This window comes from Agelaius tricolor, unplaced genomic scaffold (genome assembly GCF_023055355.1).
Source record: "Agelaius tricolor isolate 1412-34295 unplaced genomic scaffold, bAgeTri1.0.p SCAF_1, whole genome shotgun sequence".
Lineage (NCBI taxonomy): Eukaryota > Metazoa > Chordata > Aves > Passeriformes > Icteridae > Agelaius > Agelaius tricolor.
Genome location: NW_027269261.1, coordinates 8,661,499 through 8,684,917, shown reverse-complemented (window position 1 = coordinate 8,684,917; position 23,419 = coordinate 8,661,499). Strand labels below are relative to the sequence as shown.

At 38.3% G+C, this 23,419-nt stretch overlaps 1 protein-coding gene across 4 annotated transcripts in view; it reads left to right on the top strand.

The window, feature by feature from the left end:
* The window catches only part of MACROD2 (mono-ADP ribosylhydrolase 2), an 850,774-nt gene that overhangs the window by 505,274 nt on the left and 322,081 nt on the right, over nt 1–23,419 (top strand). The gene's annotated exons all lie outside the window — the stretch shown is intronic.

Genomic DNA, 23,419 nt, shown 5'->3' with positions numbered 1-23,419 from the left:
AAGTACAGATCTGTCACACAGTGGACCACAATGTTCATTACATGAGACAGCTCATAAAAGCCAGGGATTGCTGCAAAGTCTACATCATAAAATGTAGAGGAGGAAAATGTTTGATGCTTCTGTGCAGAGGAAATTGTACTTCATTGGGATTGGAAGAGAATTAAAAAATAATAAAAGTAGACTAGAGGGATTCTTATTTGCATGCACATCTCAGCTGTGCAGAGTCAAGTATTTAAGAAGTTTGTCATTATTTGAATAGCACATTCTTGTAATGGAAATTCACAGTAAAAGTTAAGCATGTACAAATTCATATAAAATCCCAGAGAGCTGGTGAGCTGTGGCCATCAGGCTCTGTGCAAAGCCATCCTTGTCCTTTTATCTTGCTTCCTTTCATTGACCTGTTCCCTATCACCTTGTTGGCAGTTTGTAGGCTCTTCAGGAGGGCTTGTGTTTCCTCTGTGAGAGCAATCAGTGCAATCCCTGTGAAAACTCTTGGGATTCTCAGCAGCAGCAGTAATGGGCAATAGCAGTTGCAGCAGGGCTGGTTTGTTTGGGTTTTTTTTTTTGACACTGACCCCTGTGATTCTTTCCATCACCACAAGTGGAGTCAAATTTTGCTGGAATTAGAAATTGCTTATTCACAGGTTTTTCTCCTGGTGGTACTTTCTGCGATGCCTAAAAATGTATGAAGGGGCTTTGTGGCAGATAATGACTGGACAGTACCAGATTTCTTTTTTCCCTTGCAATTTGATGTTGAGGAAAAGAACGTGTGACGCTGCATTTTGGCACTGCACCGTTCTCCCAAGGTCCTTGTCACTTGGCTTTTTTTCATCTGACAGTTTTGAGAGATTTCTGTACATTCCATTTGCATTTTTTAAACATTAACTTAACAGAGAACAAACATTAACTTAACAGAGAACAAACAATAGAATGAGATTTCTGATTTTTTGTTAGTTTGAAATTAGTCAATTTTTCAAATAGCAAATTTAAAAAATCATTTTGAACATTGTTTTTATATTTAAATAGCTAATGTGAAGCAAAGAAATTAGCAACTAAAAGCATAAACTATTTCGTGTATCAGATGGGCACCATAATATTTACCTAGGTTAAAAAAAGATTTATCATGACAGCATAATCTCTGTTTAGGATCAGAGTAGATATATTGGAAAGTAATTTTGAGAAATAATCAGAAGAAGCATGCTTTTGTGAGCCTTATTTGACAACTCATTAAATATGATTTTCCTGAATTGCTAGTAGTTGCTTGGAGCCATTCACGTTATGCACAAATTATATATTAAATCATAGTTACATATAAAGAAACAGCCATGTTCAGTAGTCAGTTACAAAATTTATACCCTTATCTAAAGGTTTACTGGTATTATTCCTGTGGGATGATGTCATGTTATCTTTTAAGGTCTCTAAAGTATAAAACCACTGTAATTGGAGTAATATAATTTAAGCAATATGACTGGCACTTTATTGTTTATCCCGATGAAATATTAATTTCTTTCATCTGAAAAACTGTTCTCACCAAGTATAAAACTACATGCAGTATATATTCAAGTAAACAGTTTAGCAGTCTATTTTTTCAAAGCTGACTCCCATATCAACTCCTAGTGATGCCTGTCAGTTAGGATTTAGAGTTCTGTTCACAGCAGAGATGAAAACAAATATAACAGTTATTTACTTTAGTAACAGAAAATATTACATAAAAGATGACTTACTGTAGTATGATTTCCTGTGGCTTGTCGTGGAAAGGCATCACTGCTAGGGCAAAGAATAATTTTAATTGGGACAATTATGGGTAAATGGATTTTTTGTTTGCTCTTTTTTACACCTTTCCTAAAAGATGACTGTGTGAGCGAAAGCTGTAAGCCAAGAACACAGGTTGCTGCAGACTGTAATTAGCTGTAGCACGTTTAGTTTACAAGTGGCCTTACTAAAAAATTATTATTTATTCTAGTTCATTGAAATATTACATTGTAAATCTTTTTCTAAGGAGATAAATCAGTGTATTGCTGGGTTTTGTGAGTTTCCACACCTTTCTGAACTTTCCGTGACATACTGGCTGTATTAAACCTTTATGAATTAAATCTTAGCCACAGAACCATGCACTTCCAGAGCAGTGGTACTCACACAAGACAGTGGTTTTTGTTCATACTGCTTGATGTAGTTTGGACAGAAACCTAGGGTGATGATCTCAGTGTTTGGGCAGAATTATCCACTGACACGTCCTCCTTGAACAGCTGAGTCCACGCTTCCATAACCAGAGGGCAGTTTTTCCCCTGCTTGTGTGAAAAAGAGAGACTGAAAGCATGTCAGAACCCACAAGAAAGGTGAGAGAGCATATGCCCAACAAATTTAATGTTCATTGCTGCCAAATTTTTATATTCATTGCTACCAAATTTTTATATTCATTACTGTGGCTACCGGAGCCTGGGCTCGCTCTCAGAACTTGCCACACCAGGAGTGGGGAACTGTCACCCTTGAGCCAAGAATGACACAAGAACAGACCAGAGACTTAATTGCAAGAGGAGGAAAGAAGGCTTTATTGCAAAAGGTTCTTTGGTTTTTATAGACTGATAGGATACATTCTACTTGATTGGCTAGTTAATAGAAAACCTTTCTCACACACCGTCCTTGAGGAGAGCAGGAGAACAAGGTGGAAAAACACCACTTGCAGATTGTTTATACTAACAAGTTATCACCTTCTTAAAATTCTTTAAAAAATTCTTTAAAAAATTCTAAAAAAAAAAAAATTCTTAAAAAACACTCCTTAAAAATTCTCACAAGCCACTGTGAGAAACTATTGCTGTTTCTCTCTCCCTGGCTGGCTGGCATCCACAGGGAACTGCCTTGGGATGGGGATTTACCAAAGGCAGAACCTTTAGAGCCATTTGCTCTGTGGTGCCAGACCCAAGCCAGGGACAAGGCAGAGGAGAAAGAAGGAGGACCAGGCAGAGGAGAAAGGAGGAGGCTCTCCATCTTGAAGTTCCACAAAGAAGAGTTTGTTCCAAGTAAAGGGATCATACCCAAAGAGCCCTGGGCACTCCCGTGCCAGGGGTTTTCTACAGATACAAATCAGGGGGTGGACATAAACAGCAAACCAATAGGGAATCCTCAGGAGAGGGATGAGGGGATTCCATCAAGTGTCTGGGGCCACTTGGGGTAGGAGGGTGGAGAGGATGGGTCACAAGGGCCAATGGGGCCTCCAGGAGTAGGGAAATTCCAAAGGAATGTTTTAGACAGGGATTGGCCCAAGGTTAAAGTGGCAGAGAAGGTTCAGGAATAAGGGGCTGGGTTGCCTTGACAGGCAGGGAAAGAGCTGGAACAAGGGGCAGGGAATGGCATGAGGGTAAAACCCAGGGGTAACCAGACTCGGGGAGAGCATGGGAGTACAACAGAATGAACCACTTAGCAAGGAATCCATAAAATAAATTTGAACTGCAGCGCATTGCCTGTTGGTATTCCTTATTGTGGAATGCATCCCTCCCTTAGTCAAGCAGAGAGAGTCAGGCTTTTTGCAGGGAATTTTTCTGGCATGGTAGTGATGGGATTGATCCTCCTAGTTTGTAAGCAGATGATGTTTCAGTGCGACTTCTCTGTGTGCATTACTTTGGCATGCCCTGGATTTGTCTGTGCCTGCCTCTGTAAATGTGCTTCTTTGTGTTTTCTCAGGCATGTTGGAACTGAAATATGCCTGACACCCGACTCCTTCCCCCAGCATTGTCATGTCCCTCAAGTTCAACATCTGAGTGTTTGTGCAATACAGAAAACTTGGTACCTGCCTTCCTCCTGCAGAAGGGGGAAATGCTTCCATTAATGATTCTGGATCACTGAAATGTGTCTGATATTGATCTTAAATCTCCATCTCCTACTCAGTTCTCATTTATGTCTCAAGTCCTTGTGTGGATGTTTTTACCAGCTGGATCGTTGCAGATCAGAATTTTTTTTTTTTAAAGTGAAATACACAATGGTACAAAATATTTCTCACGCTTCTGTTACATGCCAGCATTCCTGTTTGACCATTCCTTATCTATTCTTCTATTTTCAAATGCACCAAGACTAAGTTTGGTGACGAGGACAAGCGCAAGACAAATATAAGTCATCAAACCATTACTTTAACTTTCTTTCCAATAAATTCATGTCTCCCTTGCATTCTAATTTCCCTGTTTATATAGTGTGGTGCCGTGGTTTTTTTTCTGTAACAGAGAAACACATTGTTCCAAACATGGTGGTATTACTTACTGCAATCTTGAATCAATATGTTGTTGTCTGTAGCTTTGTTTCTTTCTTCTTCCCACTCAGTTTGTGTACATCCCTTTTTTGATCCCTCAAGGTGTGCTTCGTTGGGTTCGAATTCCGCAGGATATTTATTTATCGATTTTTTTTAATCTTTCCTCATCATCCTTTGTTCTTTATTCTCATGTGTCTTCATTATTTCAACGCTTTTGGATAATCTGTCAAATTTTTAAGGGTCTGTGACTATCAAAGCCACTGAGCTGCATTAAATAGAAGCTAAGTTTGTATTCAGGCCCACCTGAAGCAGCAGATATGTAGAGACTGTCATTTGGTTATCTCTCCCTAGCACATCTCTTCTCCATTGCCCTGGCAGAATGTGACATGTAAGTTAAATTTTTGCTGCTGTATTAATATCTGAATGCTCATAATTCACCAGTTCAGTTCTCTGTTTTCTCAGGAAAGCAAGCAAGCCCAAAGCACCACATCCAGGTATATTCAAAATAAAATAGAGAAAACTAAAAGAGTTGGTATTCTTAAAAGAAAAATAGAGTTTCAATAGACCACCAATTATTTGGTGCTCCAAGAACCACGTTGCTGGAAAACTGTGGGGTGGCAGTGCTGCCTGACAGTGGTTCAGTTGAATAAGCTGCCATCCCAGATGATGTATATTCATCATATTTCACCCCCAGAAGCTAATGACGTTAATGATGGCTAATTCTGCTTAGGCCTGATGGTAGCAGTGACTACAGCTTGTAATCAGGCATTAGAAACATCCCACTTGATAAATTCATGGATGCTGAGCCAAATCACCTACTTTGCTGTTCGCTTTAATTAAAATTGCTCATGATCGATGGTTTTAAAAGCAGGAGCTGCTGATGTTGTTAATCACCATTTATTGTGCATCATTTCAGCGGTGCATGTGTTCCCCTCCTTCATAGTTGGGGAGGGAGATATTTTGCTGTTGTCATGTATTTGGCCTTAGTAGGGCTTGTTTTCTGGAAGGTCTAATCCAGTGTTACCACCATCATCCGAAGAGTTTCTGCAGGAGCTAGAGATGATTGGAATAACTTTTCCTATTCTGACTAAATACTCAGGAATCTTGACCATGAAGAGCTCCATTATAGCCACACCATCTGTAGTCTCTGAACTGGGTGGCTTGGATGAGTTAGTACAATTTATCATTGTACCTTTCTTTTTGCTGTGCAGATGTACTTTGAATAAATGAAATAATTTTTCTTTATTATCTTCTTGTTAAGAAAACCAGCCCTTGCATTTTCCCCAAGTGAAGGGCTCCTCTGAATAAATATGCAAAGTATCATTTCACAAAATGACTTTCTCCTGAATCCCTTTGTACTTAGTCCCAGCAGAGAAGGCAGAGCTGAGATGGTTTATAAAACAAATGCATGCACCTTGCAAGCCTTTATGAGGTAGTTTGGGGAAAAAAATGGAATGCTACAAAAGAGCCAGGGAGATTCTGGTTAAATGACAGGGCCCAGAAAATGCCTTGGAGTGGAAAATTCAAAGTTAAATTCTCACTAGTACCTAAATTGCAGTCTGGACTTAATAAAAGCATTTTCACCCAAAGAAAATGTTATGTAGTTTGGACTGAATTGTGAAAGGTTTTGTTAGTTAAAGATAACAATTCCCTTGTAATTTTGGCTTGTGAGCAGTACCTATTTCAGCAGTTAAATCTAAACAGGAGAATAGCAAATAGGCAGGAATACTCAGGCATTAATACAGCATAAGAACAGGTCAGGAAGCGCTTGAAAAATCCCACCCAAGGCAAATTTGCAAATTGGATGAACACTTGTGGAGAGGCTAATGAGAAGCAGATGTTTGGTCCTTTGGAGTTCCAGGTGTTAGGAAGGTCAGGGGTTTGAAGTCAAAGTCTTCTTAAAAGCATATAGATAGATATAGATATTGATGTAGGTAGATATATCAGACATAAAACCTTTCTAGTTCTTGTGAAGTTAAGAATGTGCAAGTGATACTGTTTAATTAAACTGTTCCTAGAGAGAGGGGCTTTGTGCTTCCCTGGTTGTGCCTCCATTTTCCCCCTTGGTGTGTGCTGCAAATGTGGCAGCACCAGTGTCAGCAGGAAAGGTTTTACTGAGATCATTGCATGTCTTGTCTGTGTATTTTCTGGTATGCAAAAGAGTTTGGCTTGCACTAGAGAAATGGCAGCTCATCAAAGTTAAGTTCTCTTGTAAAAATTGGTGAGCAGCAGTGGCACTGGTAATAGTCCGAAGATCTCTCATTCAGTAGGAAGAACTGGTTCATATTAATAAAAAAAATCTTTAACAGTTATGAATGCATGTGGAGGCTTTTGCCCTATAAAAGTCTCAGGAAACCTTCTGTGCTCTATACTCTATATTTTTTTTTTTTTTTTTTTTTGGTTTTCTCTGAAAAAGGCTCAGTAAATCCTTTTTTTTTTTTTTCTTTTTTTTGTAAAAGCTGTGGGTTCTGTATGGACATCAAGTGAAGCACCACCCTTAAAAACTTACCTCAATGACCGAAGTTTGTATCAAATGCTGACTCACTTAGAATAAAATGGCGTTTTATGTAAAATTTTTGGAGGCATGAAATTTGCAAATTAAGGCTATGTGTACTGTGGATCACTTTCCTGTTTTCCCCCAAAGTTTTTTTTAGTTTATTAAGCTCCTCCAGAATAGATTGTGATGTTTTAGACTGAAGAATAACTAAATCAAAACCCTTAATGCAGTAGGCTCTCTCAGAGGTGAACAATAAGCTTGCAGCTACCCCACTGTTCTCATCTGAGTTATTATCTGGAGAAATAAAATCTTTGAAGGGCTCTTGAACACAATGGTATTAATTGTGTGTACACCTTGGGAAATGCTTGGTTTTAAGAAAAAAAACCCAACCAACCCACCAAAACCAAACCAACACCCTCTCCCCACCCCCAGAAGAAATGAAAATATTTGTGTTTAGATTGAATGATCATAGGTGCTTTCTCCCAGCCCCTGAGGATGAAAAGTTTGGACTCAGCTGAAGCTGCTGGTGTCAAACTCCCATGTTGTGTATCTGAAGCAAATCTCATCAGTTCTTAGCACTCAAAATGTCTTCAGCTGGCATAACAACTGCCATCAAGAAGTAATAATCAAATCTCAGACGGGCAAAGGGAAGGCTCTGTAACATATTCTGGTAAATCACTCGTTACCATGTGGATGTCAGAAAACAGCACTAATGGAAATGATCAAAGTGAGGTGGTATTCTAGAGCAGAACAGTGTCAGAAATTTATGTTTTTGCAAAAAGGCTCACACAGTTTCATATAAATTTTCATTTTATTATGACTTTAATCATTGTATACTCGGGGTTTCACCTCAGAAGTGCCTCAGGCTTTTGCTCCAAGCAGTTTGAATGTGCTTATCACAGATTATGGTCCTTGCTTTCCACTCGCTTAAATGGAATAAAAATTATTAAAGGCTTATGGAAAGTCATGATTTAAAACACCAAAATGCTGGTATATTTTGAAAGCTAATAGGTGGCATTTGCTATAAGGAGTAGTGATGGACAAATCCCCAGCAGTGGAGTAGTTGCAAATATTTGGATGTCTACTGTGAGCTGAGTTCAGGAGTAAGCCTGCCTCCCAGGACCTGCCCTGGCTGCAGCAAGATGATCCATATGGGGAGATTTTGGATTCATAAACTGTAGCCAATTCATGAATCCAAACTGTGCCTGGAGAACCAAGGCTGTGATCTTGTGTTTGATTTGTTTTCCTTGCCTTGGTTTTAACCTTTTTTTCCTACTGAGGTGAGGTGAAAGCTTGTGTTTGGGTGACAGGCTTGAGCTTCGTGCAGGAAGGATTGTGTTCTTTCTGGATTGGCTGAGAGGGGGTTAAAAGCCTTGGCACACTTGGAACTTGGAGACATTCCTGTAGTAATGTCCAGCATGAAAAAAGACATGCTTAAGTGATTAGGAAATTAAATCTAGAGGGCAAATAATTATTTCACTCAGAAAGAGTGAAGAATAATACAATTTAAAACATTATCTGGTTGCAAAACATAGTTCAAGGTTCAGTACCTCAGAACTGGAAGGAGGCAGACTAGATAGCAAGTGTTGGATTTTTATTATTTATTTTTAAAATGAATTCTGGGTAAAGATAAAACAAAATCTCAGGTGTTTTGGGAGTTGACTTAAGGGTTGCATCCTCTGTAAAAAATGGCAGGGTAAGAGTCTAGTGAAAAAAGAATTAAAATGGAGGCTCTCTGAAAGGGAAGGAGGAAAAGACAATGAGGTATTTACCAAGTAAATATTTTCATGGTACAACCTGGAAGTTTGGTTTTTCTCCTTATACATACATAAATATTTACATGGGCAATGAAGTTTACTTCTCTCTGCATGGTGCAGCTGTTGTGAAACAGGTATCTCTGAATCCTAATGACTCACTTTCCACCTGTTACTTAACTGAAGGAGTGTGGAAGCATGTAAAAATACTAGGGACTGTCAGTGGAAATCATAACCTGACTCATTAATGCAGCAGGAAGAAGACTGTAACTTTTCCCTGGTACATATGGAGTCAGTAATTAGCCAGTGACACTGTCAGCATTGCTCTGGTATTTTTACGGCACCTATGGATGAGCTGTTCTTAGGTGACTTTGTCAGTCCATTATAGAAACTCGTGCTCCAGTCCACACGGGATTTTGAAATAACAGCAGATGGGAGAGGATCTGAGACTTCTGAAGCAGATTAATAAGAAAAGGCTGGCACATCCCAAACACCAGCTAGTGTGTGTGCTGCTGAGCAGAGGGGCTGGCTCTTTGATAAGAGTGATTCACCTCAGCTCCTGGTGCTGCTCGTGCTGCTGTGCTCACATCCCCACCCTCTGTGGTTGCAGGGGTGTGCAGCCTGGCACACCAATCTCCTTCCTTAACCTGGACTTGAGGCTGCCAGAGTGCTGGCTGCTATTTCACACGGGGAAAAGAGTTCATGTTTCTAATTCTGCTTCCTCTTTACTTCTAGTTGACACAGGAGGCTGAAGGAGAGATTACAAATACATTAGAAGTGTGTTATTGTTAGACACTTTACTGCATCTTACATGTTTTCCCAACAGATGCAGATTTCTACATTGTTTTGGTTTTTTTTCGTTACATAGACAGTGTTTAAAAAAAGGATTGTTTTGGAAAGTCTTTTATAATACTACGGAAGTTTGTAATTTGAGCACCTCAGCTTAACCTGAACTATTTTTAATTAGCAGTGCTTTGTTTTTTCTACATTGTTACCCAGATAAACAGAACAAATGGAGAAAGGCTAATTGATTTACCTTGCTCAATTTATGGTAATGCTTTTGATAACATTTGACATCATTTTCTTAAACGTGATAGAGAAGGAAGAGTTGTGGAATGTTTTGTTCTTCCCGGTGTGTTATTTTTGGTAAGTGTCTGGGGTGCATTTAGATAAACTACAGCGCTAAGTCTAAGCAAGAAAGACCTAAAAACCCACTGAATTACTCCTATTTGCATTGAGAAATTAACTGTAATTAGCATTCAGGTTTTAATGATACTGTATTTGTGAAGCTGATAAGGCCTCTGGGAGTGTGATCGCAGGAAACTTCTATTGTTTACTATATGCAAATCAGGCTACTTAGCTTTAATTAGAGGTTGAAACCTGGAGCAATTATCAGCAGTTGCTTTAGTATTAATGAGCTTGACAAAGCTGTCCATCACAGTTTTTTACAAGATTGAGAATTAGAATATTTAATCCCAGTTGGTTCACTGTTCAAAGGATGTGCAGCCTACATCAAGTAAAACCATTTCATTTTGTATGCCATCCCATTTCATTGGTTCCAGTCACTGCAAAGACTGAAATCCTTGCAAATTTGTATAGCTGCTATTTTCTGCAGGATGGTTTGAGAATATATGAGACAATTTCCTTTAAGGCTTATACTGCCAATATTTTTTTTTAGAAACTAGTTGTTCTAAGAGCAGTTGTGCAGTTGCAATGCAGAATTTAGTTGCTTGGCATCTGAAACATTAGAGCTTACAATAACTGTTGACTGATTAATTTCCTCACAGAATTAGCTGATGTCTCCTCATGTGTGATGGTGATGGATATTTCCTTCCACATTCTGATTTTAGTGGAGGATAACAAAAGAGATATAAGGGAAAGAGAAAAAGCTTACAATGCCTAGCCCCTGAAATGGTTTTTATTTCTCTCTCAATGGAAGCACTAACCATTAGAGTCTTCTGTTGCTGCTCTTTAATGTTTTTTTCTTTTTAAAAGCAGTTTTTGTGCTAAGAAGTAAAAAGTTTCAGAGAAGGTCTATAGAGTGGGGGGTGGGGGGTGTTTTAGAAATTGCCACTTGAATGTTAGTGCTTTTAAATACATTGTTGAAAGTTTTCTATTTTTGGACTCGTTCTTTGTGAAGTACTTTTCCACAAGCCTTTAAGTAATTATAACAGGTACTCTGCATAGGGGGATATGTATGTATATGTATACATACGTACATAGACATATATACATACGTGTATATATATGTAAAAATGTAATAAAGTCTTAATTTTTTACTGTCATTTCGCAGAGAACAAAACCTAGTTGTGAGCTTTCTTATGCTCTCACAGGTTAGGCTGAAATGATGAACCCAGCCACGGATTTTTTTGTGTTTTTCAGGTTTCTCAGGATGCAGAAAGCTTTATTGTATTGAATAATAATGCAATGCTGTCTTAACTGCTGACCATTTGGGTATGAAATGTGGTTTTAGCCCCTCTGTTTTTAAATACTGGGGAGAGTGTGTTTTCAGCAGAGATGGCAGACCAGAAGCATTTACAGAACATCATTTTATGAGGGGCTATTGACTGACCCCAGCTTTGAAGGTACAAAGTGGGGGCCAGCCGTGGAAATGGCTTATGGCACGTGGGAAGCATTTTTTGGGGGTCCTGCTCTGCCATCAGGAGGGACATCAGGGTTCTGGTGTGGATATGGTGGTTGCTGCCCTCACTGCAGTGTGGGTTTTCTTCCTTCTGATGGGGGTTTCCAGTTGCCTCCCCTCCCATCCCACTCAAAAGACAAAGCCTGGTTACATCCTTAGTGTTGGAAGGCTCATATCCAAAAAGAAAGCTTTGTTTTCAGGGGGAAGGACAGCTGTAGAAAGTTATAAAAGGTTAAATAACTGTGCGTGTTCTAGATCAGTATCTTTGGCAGCTGAGTACTTTGGGGAAAGTAGCACTGAGTCTCATTTGTTTGTAATTCTGAGTAAGCCAGAACAAGATGGAAGGGAATTATGAATCAGATGTGGAGAGGCTAGTACCAATTTATTCCTCCAGGAAAACACAACTTCTAAGCCATGAGCTTTTTGGTGAAACCACACTTCTGAATCTATCCTAGGTGAACAGAATTGAGGTTAAGGGGCTAATGCTCTATCTCACAGGCAATCAATTGGGTTGTTTTGGGACATGGGAAATGTAGTATATAGCAATTTTCTTCACTATTTTGTTTTTGAGAAAAGGCTAGTTAGGGATCATCAAATAAGTGATCCAGCTGGCTGATCAGAAGCCATTAATTACTAACTCCCAAATCACCATCCTTCCACTTCTGGCCTGTGAATTACTGCTCTGATGTCTGTATTGGGCCAACATTTGGTATAATCATATGTAACAGTAGTCTGCATTTCATGTCAGGTAATTTGATTTAAGCAACAGACCAAACAGGCCACCTAAGGATAAAAGACAGCACATGAGTTACTTACCTTAGTGAAGCTTGTTCTGTGCTAGTTTATTCTTAAGTAGTGAAAATGGGATTAATTTTGTCCCTTTATCCTATGTCATGAGAAGTAATTAAAAAATTGCTGCAAATATAATTTCCTTATTGATACTTTCCCTACTATTAACTTCATAATAATATCATACTCAATGTTTAATACATAAGTTACATAAAGTATTAATTCCTCAGAAGTTTATTTTTTCTATCTTTTCTCAGCCAGGAAACTGTGATTTAACCTTGCCCCAATTCACTCTGAAGGTTAAATGTGGTTTCAAGAAAAGGAGAAATTGGTGGTGGTATTGTTTTTAAATGCTCCAAGACTTTTTAAGTATTTTTTGGCATACTGAAAATTTACCATTATTATATAGTAGTATATATTTAGCATTTATTATCTTTTTTTTATGGCTCCTTTTAGTTATTATATTCATAAAGATAAAAGACTCATAAATTACCAGTGAATCAAAACCACATTTAGCTATAGTTACTAATTCAGGCAGGCAATGTTTCTGGTTTTGTTTAGAGCTCTTCATGTCCCTTTCTTTTTTTATATTTATAGCCCTTTACCCACAACAGCTTTGTTTATTTTTTTTTTTGCCAATAGGTGACACACTCAGTGTTTCTCAAACCCTTCCAGTGTCAGAACCTTTTGTTGGTGTGTTTTCATTTTCATGTGTTACCCACTTTGTTTAAAGTTTATTTGAAGTTTTCATGGTAAAAACCTGGAGGGGAAAGATTTGGGTATTTCTATTACATCTATTTTATTTTATTTGAAAATTTGAAGTAGGCTAGGCTTAACATTAACATTTCTCTTAGGAAAGATTTTGCCTCTTCTCCGCTCAGATGTGAACCCTATCAAACAAGCATCACTCTGAACATAATAAAATTTGGGAGTGGGGATTGCATTTGCCAGGCTGCCACAGGCATTTTAGAAGGTTCAGTGTTATTTGTTCTAGACATAACCCTTTGAGTTTGCTTACATCAAATATCTCCTGCACTCCCTTAAGTGGTAGCTCTGATAAAGTTCTCCTGCAAACATCACAAGGTCATTGCAATTCATTCCTGGGAGCTGCTCCTCGCTGTGGAGCAATCACTTCAAGGCGCACGTTTGTTGTTTAGCAGAGAGCAAAGGAGAGATGGGACATTGTGGCTGCTTTAGAGCAGCTTTGATCTTCTCTTCCCTAACAGCAGTGCACAATGGTAATTACAGTTCCTTTTAAAACGTGTTACAGAGGTAGGATAATAAGTGGAAAGGGAATTTTCAGTCATTTTCAGTGTCGATGAATGCATTATTAACTCCCAGTGATTTTGCAGATGCTATTTCTGCCAGATGAGCCTGAATGAGAAGAGCCTGCCAGATCAGCTATTTCAGGAGCTCTGTTTTCTGCACTCAGCAAGGGATGGTTCCAGTCAAGTCTCGTTGTAAATCCGAATCCGGGAGACGGGGTGTCTGTTCGGGCTGCCAGCGTATTATGTTAGCCCAGCTCTGATTCTTTTGTCTAGAGCAAAACTGAAAATCCTGCTAGAAAATTCCCTTTTTGATGACTGCAGCCTTGGCTGGCTGGCTGACTTAGTTCTGCATCGTGGAAGGGCAATTAGCTTTGCAGATGTCTCTGGGCAAGGCAATGAAACTGAGGAAGGCTGCAAAGAGAGGCCCTTCCGATACAAAACAAACCACCCCAGATGGGTGTCAGAGCATCAACGCCCATGCAAGGAGATTTTGGCATCACAGAATCATGTAATCATTTAGAATGGAAAAGACCTTTAAGGTTATTGAGTCCAACCATTAACCTAAAACCACCTGGTCACCAAGTGCTGCATCTACAAATTCACATTTTCTCTTTGCAAGACTGACCAGGGAACCTTCTGGGCTCTTCCTGGTTTGTGGTGTATGAAACTTGAGTAAAGACAGTCCAGGTGGAGTGCCTCCACATCAAAATATCTAAATCTACCTGTCACTGAGCAGCTGGAATGTATTTTTTTTTTTTTAAGGAAGAATTTGAAATTTATTTTAAATTAAAAAGTTTTAAAACTTTAAAGTTTTAAAAATTATTCCAACTCATATGAGTTTTGTATAATTTGGATTTGTATAATTTTTCTTTGAAATTGACTTGAGTGTTTAGAACAACTCCATGGTTAGTGGAGGCTGTAATGGCATTCCTGAGCTTATAAATAGCAACAAAGCTAGTGATCAGTTTTAGTAATCCATTGGCAGCATTGCTTACCAAAAAAAAAAAAAAAAAAAAAAAGTGGACATTTTGAAATTACTTCAGCAAAAAGCTAATCAAGCTTAGTCACACTCTCTGAATTACTAACTTCTGCCTTGCGAGTTTGCTCGATTCGACATATGCTACAAAAATTGCAGTTTTGGGGTTTCATGGAAGATTATCTAAACTAATAGCTTTTCAGAACAACTCTGCTGTTAAAGAATGTGAGAGGATTTCCTTGATTTGTTTTTCATTTGTTCTTCCCCTGGACAGTATTGCAGGACTAAACTTGTCTTCCATTATTTCATTCAGTCTTGACAGTTGCAACTCCTATTATCTTTAGTTATCATTCTCTACAACAGTTTTGATGCAGTGAAGGAAAATAATTACAGCCAGTCAAAACATTCATGTGAAGCTGCAGAGTATTTTTTCGTGTTGCATTAAAAAGTTGAATTCGTAATTTGAAATTTGTGTTCCATGGAATTGGAAACCAGAAAATAATTTCTCGAGCAAGCAAATAATACAGCACCTGTAGCAACATGACTGCAGTCTGTTTCCCCTGTTATCTTTAAAATGCTGATTTTTTTTAGAGATCCATCAAAACCTCTGTTCCTAAGAGATTGTTTCTATCAGATCACTTGGGAAGGTTTCCAGGAGGACTTCTTTGATTCATATGCATTTTCTTGTATAACCTGATGGAAAATATTTGTGGGATTGGTAAATAAAAGTGAAATTCATTAATTACTACAATTAACTAAAAGAATTGTTTTAATACTTTTTTCAAAGTCAAAATAAATATTATCTATTCTGAGAAGTTGTTTTCTGAAAAGAAAGCTTTGATCCAATTTTCTTGTGAAGATAGTGGTCCTTTTTAGAATTCACTTGCAGCATTATTTCTAGCAAAAGGTGACAATCAAAACCATTTTCAGAGGACCTGGACTTAATGCTCTTTCCTTGAACAACAAGGAATTTAAATGGAGTTTTCCATTGTTTATATGTATTTTTTATTGGATATCTTTTATTTAAAGTCTTACATGCATTGTTGTTATTTTACTTTATTTTTCTTTTGGCCCTTCAGTGTATTTGAAGTCTAGAATTCACAGAAGTGACTCAAGGGCTTTAGAGCAGAGTGGCTTCAGTCAGAAAAAAATTAGTTTTACAGCATATTTGATGTGTAACTGTCTTCTCTTAAGAGCTGGTAGCAGGAGCATGTGTAAAGAAGCATGCACATTCTCATTGCAGTTGAATAGCTCATGTCAGGATTGAAGCCACTGACCTGACACGCCACTGTCACTTGCATGCTAAGGAGTGAGTTACTTTCGAGTAATAGAATCATTTAGATTACAAAAGCCCTTTAAGATTGTTGAGTCCAACCATTAACCCAGCACTGCCAAGTTCACCACTGAAGCTTGTCCCCAGCTGCTGCATCTTTTATTAAAATCTTACTGCAGGTTTAGTTGCTTGTCCTTTGTAACAATTTTGGAAATTTTTTTTGAGGTTTTTTATACAGGTAAAAGAGTTTCCCCACCCTGTTGACGTCAGTGGGATTTCATTTCAGTCCATATTGAGCTAAAAGTTCTTCTGAAGAGCTTTGTATCTGTCCTCATTCTATATATTCCATGTTTTGGTCACCATTAATAAGCATAGTGTTATAGATGGGGTTGAGGCACCTTGAAACCTAATTTGCTTCCTTTAGGCCTGCACTGGCAATATACAATAATAAACCTTTCCAAATTTGTATCTGTTTTTGTTGAGCCATCTGGCTCATCTGTAAATAAAATGTGTAACTATGAAGAAAGCATTTATAGCTTATCTAATGCCGTTACTATTAATTTGAAATTGTTGGAAACTTAATAGTGTTTTAATTCACAGTCCCTTTATCAAATTGTGCTGTTCTTGTAGCAGCAGAACTTGAAAGGTTTCACTGAGTCACACCACAGATCTCACAACCTCTTGTGTCTGCTCTCGAGGAGTGGCAGAGAGCAAATACTTGGGGAAAAGAATGAGAAAAGGAATAGCATGCAGCAATAGAATTTTTTTTCCCTCTTTGTTTGCTTTTCTTAATCTCTGCTAAGCACTGAGCTGATGTTTTTTCACAATTACATATAATTCCAAGCTCCTGTTCCTGAGTTCTAATAGCTAAATTACAGCTTATCATTGTGTAAGTAAAGTCAGGAATGTTTTTTCAATACATGTTAATTTGCATTTGTAAACACAGCATTTCATCTGCCATTTCATCCATCACCTGAGCAGTCCATTATTGTGGCATCCTTCCACAGCTGTTTGCAGTGGGATTTGTTTGTGAGCTGCCTCAAACAGCTTCACCCAGCACAGGTGCCCTCGACAGGGCAGGGTTGGGAGTATGGATGCTCTCTCCATGGCAGTCTGTGTGAGGGGTAAGGTGAGAGTGGTGTGACTGTCCCAACACATTAATTTTCAGCCTTGTACCTCTTCAGAATGTTTCTTTAAGGGCTGGATTGTATGTGTCAGTGTTAGAAATGCTTCTCAGCTTTTGTCGAGCTTCCTTTCCTTGCCTTCATTTCTTGGCCTGAGTTTTTGAAGTAGATCACTGAAGCTTTCTTAAGGTGTTAGAGATGGCTCACTGGCTCTTCAGAATCCTTGTCATTTGCCATGGCCACCTGAATGGGCACCTGTCTTAGTCTCATTTCACTTTTATAGAAAACATGTTTACAATCAGTAAAAATACACCTGTATGATGTCGGGGATGTTTTGGTATGGGTGAGGCTTCTGAGACAAGACACCCCTTTTTGCTAGGTCTAAATCTGACAGATTTTACAATTTAACACTTCTGGAAATTGTGCTGCTGGTGGTATTGCTGCTGCCTCAGAATGACCAGACTGCCTTTTCTGCTCATATCCTTGCTTGTGCTGGTATTGTTGTCCATAATTGATCCTTTCTCGTAGGATTGATCCTTTTTTCATGATTGATCCTTTCTCATGGGATTGCCAGAGAAGTTCCTCGGCACATCCTTTTTCCATGGCACTGGCTAAGGCATCTTTGGTGACCTGCTTACAGCAGCCAGGCTTCAAATTTTAGCAGTAGGAAATGGAACTAAACTGCTGCCAGCTTTTTTGGATACCTACTGATGAGAGACATTGGCTTGGCTCCCAGTGGGGAGTGCAGGTCAACAAATGAATGCTGGTGTGAAATAATAAGGGAGTTTTGCTTAACATTTACTTTCTTGTCTTTGATTTGCGCCTTAAGAACACTATTGTCAAAAAGATTGTCTCCTCAGAAGAAATGCAACACATTTGTGGTGGTGTATTCTTGGGGGGAAAAATGGAGCTAGCCATCTTAGGCAGCATCGTTAATTTGGATTGGGTGCATTTTGTGGGAAAAGAGTTGGTTTTGGCTGCTTATGGTTGTGATTATTTTTTTGTTTGGTTTTAAGATTAGTTTTAAATCTGTTGCATTATTTGGTAGAGATGTGTGAATCTTCTGCCCAGATATGTATCTTTTTTTGATCAATGTGTGCCTGGGGAGAAGCAGCACGTTCCTACCTCCTTAGAGAAAATTCTGTTAGTTTGATGAGGACTGTGAGGAGTGCTGCTGTTTTTAATTGTTTTATTATATGCTTTCCAAATAAACTTTCTCTTAAAGGGGTATTGTACAGGGGGAGTTAGAAGAGCTCATTAATGGTGATAGGATATAAATACAAACCAGTAAGAAAGGAGGTGACTGAATCATGTGGCTGTGTCTAATTGGTGATATCTTGCTCTCAACCAACTAGTTCAAATAACAAAAAAAAGCCCTGTCCTCATTCTTCCCTGGCTAAGTGATGCTTCAAAACACTGTCAAGGTGTTGTGTCAGATTTTTATGTTCATAAGTTGATAAAGAAATACAAAAAAAGGTTCAACAGGGGATTTATTTGAAAGAAAAAACCTTAATGAATGCTTTAGTCATTTAAGAGACTACCATGGGACACCTTATTTTCTCAATAATTATTACACTTAATATTTTTTGATGATTCATCTTTTGCCACAGAACACAATTAAAATGTCATATTTTAAATAATAGTTTTAATAATAGTTTCAATAATTTCTCTGGCTTTATTCACGTTACTGGGAAAATTTAATAAAGTTTTGGGTTTTTTTTAATCAGTAGCAGTTCCATTTCTTGATAATTAAATGCAAGTTTCATAATCTTATCACTTTTAATTTGTTCCCAAATGATGTGAGACAACTGAGAGGTTGGTGTAATGCTTGTAGTCAGGGACACGCTGTTTTAAATCTGAATTTTAGAAATCTTGCAAATCCAGTGTTTGGGCAGCTTTCTAAAATGCATATAAATCCATGCATCTTGTTGGAAAGTGATAGAAGAAGCAGGTTGTGACAAAGCAGTTGGCAGGAGTATTGGATTTTTGAAGATTCATTCGAATCTCAAAATCTGCTCTCACAGGCAGGGACAATATTTTCCTTATTTCTGAATGATTTTTGAAGGACCACAGAAAGATGCAGGAGTGTAACTGCCTTTATTAATCACACTTTACTGCTGCTTTACCCACTGCAAGGAGGGTAGCCAGAAGTGCCTTGCTGTTTGGGCATTACAGGTTTCCATTTCACTGGATTTGGGTGTTAACAGTTAATATTTTGATCCAGCTGAAAGCTTTGGGAGTTTTAACTGCATGGTGATTCCAGTGATGGATTGATTTGCATTTCTGTTTTGAAAGATTTGGGAGGAGGTGCAAGATTTGAGGTTCATGCAAACCTCATTATTTTTTTTTTAATCAACTATTTTGAGTTCAAATTCAGTTTTTGGAAGGAAAAAAAATGAGGATTGAAAATGTCACACCAGTCCATTGAGATGTCTTAGTGAAAAAATATAGAGAATGAAAATGATTGTCAAGCAGAGTAAGAAAGACATAAGGAAAATGCTACAGGGTCCAATTTCATGAATAAATATCACAGGGAAAATGATCTTTACTAATAATGAGAAAGTCCCTATGAATGTGCTTGCCTTGTTCAGATGTGAAAGAGAAAGAGTCAGCACTCTGTCCCATTTCTGTTCAGAAATGTCATCAGGTTTATTATTTCTTGCTATGTTCAGGCAGACATTGCAATTGCATCATTAAAGATGTTCAATTCTTTAGCCTCCACAAGAGACCCTACCCTACCCCTGATTCATTCTCAGAACTCCCATCTAAACTTTGAATTGATGTAAATATTGTCTCTTATTCAACATGAAGAAAATTCAAGCTCTACTGAAACCTTTGGCAAGAAGGCTAAGTCATGGAAATTTATTTTTGAGCGGGGACTTCCACAGTTCAATCTTATGTTATTGGTAAGAGTGTTGGTAGCAATATGAAAAAAAGTGAAAACAAAGCCATAATTGGTTTTTCTCTATATTATTCACCCGCTCTGTACTTCCATCTTCATCCTTGTTATGCATCTTCCTTTCCAACATATGAGTGCACCAATGGTTTAAATCAGTGTAAAACGAGCCAGCTGGGACACCAAAAGCAGAGCAGCAGCTCCACACGGGCATGGGCACAGCTGGATTTGCTCTGCCTCATTGCCCCTAACCCTGTGTGATGTAGTTACAGCCCAAAGTAAATGATCCCAGTGTTCTCAGCCTCTTTCCATGAGGGGTTTTCTGGGAGGTTCAGCAGTCTTTGAACTCTCTCTAATTCTACAAAACACTTCTGGTGGTGCTTGGCGTGCTCATAACCCCGCAAATCATCCGTGCTGACTGACACCTGTCTGCTGCATGCCTGACTGCTTCCAGAGCTTTCCTGATGGCAGTGATTCCACTTAGCAGCTTTGCAATAGCAGGATACATAGGAACTGATATGAAATATTTGTTATCTTTAACTCTGGGTTAACTGGGTTTTATTAATGTCACTCCCCAGACTTTAATGGAATGCTTAATGTGGTCTAACATTCTTAGATGGTTTGTTCCTCTACTCTCTCCCCCTTCCTTAAGGCTAAATGTTCCTGTTTTCCTATTCTGTTGTGTTCAAAGAATTGTTTGAAAGGGATAATACTGTCCTATGTCTTGAGTGTGCACTCACATGAAAATTTGCAAGGGAGGACAAAGAAAAGTTCTTTTTTCAAACTAGAATTCTTTGTAAGATTTGGAGAAATTTGAAATATAGCAGAAGCCTTTGTCACAGGTTGTGCTTTCTAAAATGGGAGTTTTTCTCTAGAATACAGCTTTTCTTTGCTGTGTTTCTAGAATGGAAGCTTCCCCAATGAGGAAGAGGTGAAATTATGATTTAAGTGAACACAAAACTGCCAAAGCAAAACTGTTTCAAAAATATCCCATGCGATTTTTATAGCGGTTGCATACATTGTTGAGCTCCCTTGTCTTTTGAAAGTCATTCCACACATCAATTTTCTCTTTAGTTCTATATTTAAATGTACTTAAAATGTAACGGTAATGTTTTGGATTCAGGAAAATGTACGGCAAGAGTAACCAAGTAGATGTTTCACATATTTCCATCTTTTGCATGTAGTCATTACAATATGTTGACTGTTAGTCAGAAAATATCCTGTTGTTTCAGAGTTAATGATACTACAGTTAAATTATCAGGCAGTCTTTTTTAGGGGAGGGTGGAGAATATTTGTGTCAGAGTTGTTTCGGTATTCTAAATACTGAAGTGAGGTAAATGAGGTTATTTAAAATACTTCAAGGCAATATTCCATGAACAAGCATATTTTATGGCTTTCTCTATTCAGAACCATTAGGAAATGCAAAACAACAGTGTAAAATGTCAATGCATGGGTTTGAAGGATTGTTTCTTTGAAGTTGTGAAGTGTTCAGTACAAATAGTTTGGAAGAGACACCCTTTTAATGATGATGTGTGGCCACTTAGCAGTATGATAAACACAAGGGTTGCATTGGCACGGTGTTATTGATGACCATGTTAGGAGGGATGGGTTATTGGCCCCATTATTTACACCAGCACTGCACAGCTGAGATGACAGGGCAGGACAGAATGACTGGTTGCTGTGACATGGGAGGACTTCCGAAGAAGCTGAGCCAATTTAGAGCAATTGTAGAGGAGAGGCTTCCTGGGAGTGGGCCAAACCACCAAGGGTTCCATATGTGTTACATCTTTCTTTCACCAACCATTTTTTAAGCCTGCTTCAGTTTCTCTTGTCTCCTCTGAACAGCTGATTCCTGTTTAGTTTACCATGAAGGTTAGTGATCCTGAAGCACTCTAAGCTGGGAGAATAACCTTTGTTCTCTCCCTGTTCTAATTCAGATTTTCACAGCAGCAAATAACATGGGTAACCTGCAAGAGAAAAGCAATGAGACCTGAGAAAAACCCTCTTTATAGATACTGCATGATCTAGGTCATGTCTTCTGCTCTGGGGTCAGAAATAAATGGGGCAAGAATAAATGGGGAACCTGAGGGTGAGGTACTTGTGTGTCTCTTGTGCCCCAAACCTTTGCTCAAAGCCTTGCTTGAACCAAATTAAGTGCCGAAATTTTGCAGTACTTTGGGAATAACTTAGACTCTTGGGGAAGCTCCCTCTAACATTTTATATCCCTTAATTCATCACTAACAGCTTAGATTCATAATGGTTTGCTGTGGGTTTAACTGGTAACTGTTCCACAGTGGCAAAGGCACATCACAGTTGTGTGTCTGCTTTCCAGCAAATTCCATGCATCTGGACATGCTATGGATAAATTCTTTTTATCCCTATATATATATATATGTTCAGATATATTCTTTTTTCCTCAGATATATTCTTTTTTCCTCTGTCTTCTGGATGGAGGGAAGGAAAAGAGGAAGTGGCTTCCTATCTGATGCATATAAATACAAACATAGTAAGCTAAATTAGGGGATTAGAGGCATAAAATTGAATATTACTCACTACCAATCTAGAAAACGTGAATGGCTGCACTGTGGAAGTTCCTTCTCTCTAGGGGTAAAAAATAATGAAAATCTTCCAGAAGGAAATCCAAACAAATAGTGAGGCAGCCAAAAAACCTACCTCACAACCAGATTTCTGAATCAAATGGGAAACTGTGAAAACACATGAGTGAGATCAAGGTGAAATTTTTTTTCCCCCTCCATCTGCCTGGTGACATGTTTTTCCTGTCTTAAGTCAGGCATGATTTCCAGGCAGTGACTTCTTCCCTGCTTATTTGGAATAAGAAAATAAGGCTTGGAGCTACAGGGTAGCATGAACTAACTTAGGTTATCCCATCATACCTGCCTGTGCAGTAAGCCATTGTTTCCCTGAGAAATTGTGTGATTTAATTGTCACTTTTGTTCTTAAAGAGTTTTGAACATCCTCCGCGAATAGTTTCAAAATACTGAATCAAAATACTGTTCACTGGAAATCTTAATTGCTTATCACTGAAGGGTACTTTGCAGAGAAATGTCATCTTTCAACTCCCAACTGTTTCAGCATTGAAAAAGTTGAACATAAAGATTTTTTAAATTGTATTTTTTAGGAGAAATGTGTTTTGACTGTTCATGCAAAGGTGGTTGAATCAATTTCTTCAAAGTAACTAAAAAATTCAGCTTAGGACATAGCCTGAGAGATGGAAATTTGAGACTGTATTGAAACTGAAATAGTTTTAAATAGAAATGTTGTGATTTTAGGCAATCTTAAAGCTACTGCTCTGCAAGCTCCGTCTACAATAAAAATCTGAGATAATTTGTGTAATATTAATCTGTAAAGTTTCATTTAGCAAGAGCATGGGTTGGTGAAGGCACTGTATTAACCTAAATAACTTTCTGAATCAGGGACTCAATTATGAAGTAAAATAAACTCTTTTAACTTAAATGTTTAAAAATGAACAAGGAAGTAGGTTATATATGGTAAACTTTTAAACTCAAAATTTTGATGGGTCTTTCCCTTTCCCCTTTCTGCCAGTTTCAGCCTGGTGTGAAACTGCCAGTATCTCTTTGGTACAGTGGTTGTGTGGGTCATACAGCTTCTATTTGTTCAAATTTTCTGAATGTTGCACCCGTTTTTGTAGCTAATGGGTTTTTGCTGTCACCGGTATCTCTTATGTATCCTGTAGTGACTTTGGCAGTATGAAGGGGTCCTCCATATATGAAGTTGGAATTCCCTTATGGCAGATAAATTTTACACACTACATCCCTTTAATCACTAGAAAAACAAAATACTCCTTTTTGTTTGTTTTGGTTTGGTTTTGATTGTTTGGTTGTTATTGTTGTTGGGGTTTCTTGGCCTTTTTTCGGGTGTGAGGGAGAGGTTTTCACTCTGGGGTGTTTCTGTTTAGCACCAGGAGCCTTCAACACTTATCCCC